This window comes from Nelusetta ayraudi, unplaced genomic scaffold (assembly GCF_046127955.1).
Source record: "Nelusetta ayraudi isolate G7.1 ecotype Tasmania unplaced genomic scaffold, CSIRO-AGI_Nayr_v1 ptg000139l, whole genome shotgun sequence".
In the NCBI taxonomy this organism is placed as follows: Eukaryota; Metazoa; Chordata; class Actinopteri; order Tetraodontiformes; family Monacanthidae; genus Nelusetta; species Nelusetta ayraudi.
Window position 1 is genome coordinate 1,145,586 of NW_027466189.1, and position 3,227 is coordinate 1,148,812.

Sequence of the window (3,227 nt, forward strand, 5' to 3'; positions counted from 1 at the left end):
CCAGAATTTATTTACTGGTGGGCAATGCCATACAGCGTGTAGGTAATTATCTGGAACATTAACTGTGCAGTGTGAGCAGGTCTGAGTGGCGGTCATGCCCATCTGAAACATCCGCTGTCCAGTGTAGTGGATCCTGTGGAGTACTTTAAAATGTATTAATTGTAGATTAGGTTGTTTTATCAGTGAAAAGGTGTTCAGGCAGATTGTTCTCCAGAAATTAGAGTGAGGCTGGAGAGACAGGTCTCTTTCCCACTTAACAATTGGGATAGAAATCGTGCGATCTGTATTTGTAAGAAACTCACTCCAATAGAACTGCACTCGTCCTTCTCTCACATGACATTGGATCACAATGACCAAACAACACAACAAAGACAATGATGCCACTGTGCTGCCACATCCAGACTCTGTGTAGGTCTGTAGGCCTCTTGGACCTTCATGTGAACCACTGCGTGTTGACTGGAGGTGAAACATGACTGACTGCTGTCCTCCTCCCTGGACAATGCAATCTCACTTTCAATCTCACAGCCACTAAAAAACCTGATTGTGATTGAGAGGTCCTCAGCAGCCAATCACTGTTGGGAGTCCAGCCTTCAAACACTCCTCCTGAATCCACAGTCACATCTGTGAGCATCTGGAACTTTGGCCCCGATCCTCCACACCACACAACTTGGGATGACAGTGCCACCTACCTGTATACTTTCAGCAGCCAGTCCCATGTTCTGACCAGTTTCCACTGTGGCCTGTTGGCTCATCTGGTCCAAAGTCTGGATCATCAGTGTCCAGGTTCATGGAATGAGTCAGTGTGCCGCCGTCCTGTGATGTCATGATAAAGAATCACTCTATTTATACTAATGTGCAGAACCACTGGAGTGTGGAAGCAGACAGTTACCATAATCCAAATGAAAAAGCAACAGCAGAAATGCTTTTTCATTTTAAGAACGTGGCTGCATTATTTGACTCATAATTAAAATCATTAATAAATATTCCTATGTGCATTTTCATTTTCTTATTCGTGTCGCACCTTTATATATATATATATATATATGTTTTTTATTTAAAAAGAAAAGAAAAGAAAAAAAAGGTATGGCGGTATGACACCACTTTGCCATCGTTACTTCTTTCACGTCATTGAAGTTGCTGGTAATCGAGATTTAAATCGCCGAAAAACGTGGACCACTGACAGATCTCGCACCAGCATCTGCCACCAGTCGACGGATTGATCTGTTGCTTCGCATCCTTCGTCGGATGGACTGGTGGCCGACGCCGAACGGAAGCAATGATCCGTTGCATCGCATCCTGCGACGGATGGACTGGTGGCCGACGCCGAACAGCTGTTACTCCACCCATGTAACAAATAGCTTTAGCTTTGATGTTGTGCTGGTGCATCAAGGTGTTCCATAACTGACAACAGGTTGGCTAGGGCAACCTTGTTTGCGTCCGTATCTGGGACGGCAGAATACCTGCTCAACTCGGTCCCGAGCATCAGATTCAGATACACTATTCAACTCCACCTGGGAAGCTAAATCCAGCAGGGTTTGAACAATTGTGTCAATGTGCGCCATGCTCAAATCTGTCCGACCAACGAGATCCGTCAGTGGTCCACGTTTTTCGGCGATTTAAATCTCGTTTACCGGCAACTTCAATGACGTGAAAAGTAACGATGGCAAAGTGGTGTCATGCCGCTATACCTTTTTTTTGTTTTGTTTTGTTTTTTTTAAATATACAGTATATATATACATTTATTAAATTCACAAACATTAGAATTTACACATAACAGGAGGCAAATGACACTTGGCGTCATACCGCCATACCCACAGGTGGAGAGCTGCTGACGTCACTTTCCTGCGCCGCGCGCTTACTTTGAGATTGCGATTTCGTTTTCGAGTTGTGGTAACTCTTGTGCAGGGCAGGACCACGAAAATTAAAAAGCAATGCTCTCAGTTTTCTTTTTGATTGTGTCATAAAAGGTGCGACACGAATAAGAAAATGAAAATGCATATAGGAATATTTATTAATGATTTTAATTATGAGTCAAATAATGCAGCTTCGTTCTTAAAATGAAAAAGCATTCTGCTATTGCTTTTTCATTTTTGAATTTTACATTTCATATTGAATTTTGGTAACTCTTTGCTGGTGCATGTTTTGAAAATTAAATCTCAAATGTGTTTTCCTTCATTTGAATTAAGTACAAGAATGAGCAGTCTTGAAGAAGAAAATGAAAATGCAGATTGAATGACTTATTAACCATTTTAATTATGAGTCAAATAATGCAGCTTCGTTCTTAAAATGAAAAAGCATTTCTGTTATTATATTATTATTTTAATTTGGATTATGGTAACTGCTTCCATATAAAACAAATACATCCATAAATATAAACAATGTGAGAATTGTTTCTTGCAAGAGCTGTACTTCAACCCATGACCATCGATAAAAGTGTACACATCTAATCGTAAACAATCTGCTGCAACCTGAATTTCCACTTCTGTGTCTATAAACCAGTCACAGCTTGACTGATGGCTCTGAAGAAGCAGTTTCCATCAGCCTCTACATTCTCATTTGTACACGGCGAACCTAATGGGCCATTGCAATCAGAAATTGGAAGACTCGCACGGTCCAAATGAATCTTCAAGTTTTTGCAAAGGTCTAAACAAACATCAACATCAAGGGGAGAGAAGTTACACTCTTCATTGGTCACAGCACTGACAAACTCTACGTCAGAATTATCCATGTCAAAGTGAGGAGTTTTGCTCTTCTGAAGTGACTCACTGTTGCCAGCTGGTGCTGGAATTTTAAACCGTGACCGGTTTCGCCTTGATGAAAAGAACCATGCAGAACCTTGGCTAATCTAATACCAGTGCCATGATCTGCCACTGCATCTTCACTAGTACCAACTGATGATGGATCACAAATCACATGTGCGAGGCGTAGAACGAGCAGAGCAGTCAGAGGCAACAGAAGAAGAAAGAAAAGCCTCCTTAGCTTAGTTGATCTTCTGTGTTGCCTCCTGGACGGTGCTGGCCTCCTCTGGCTTGGTGCTGGCAACCACGGGAGCCACAGGAACCACGGGCACAGCTCTGGTCATCTGTGGCGTCGCCTCCACCTGATTAAAATGAGAAAGATGTGATTTTATGCCAATAAACATAGAAAGGAAAACACTAGGCTTTACACGATCACGATTTTTGTGCCGATCACCGATCAGTGAGTTTAAATAAACCGATCACCGATCC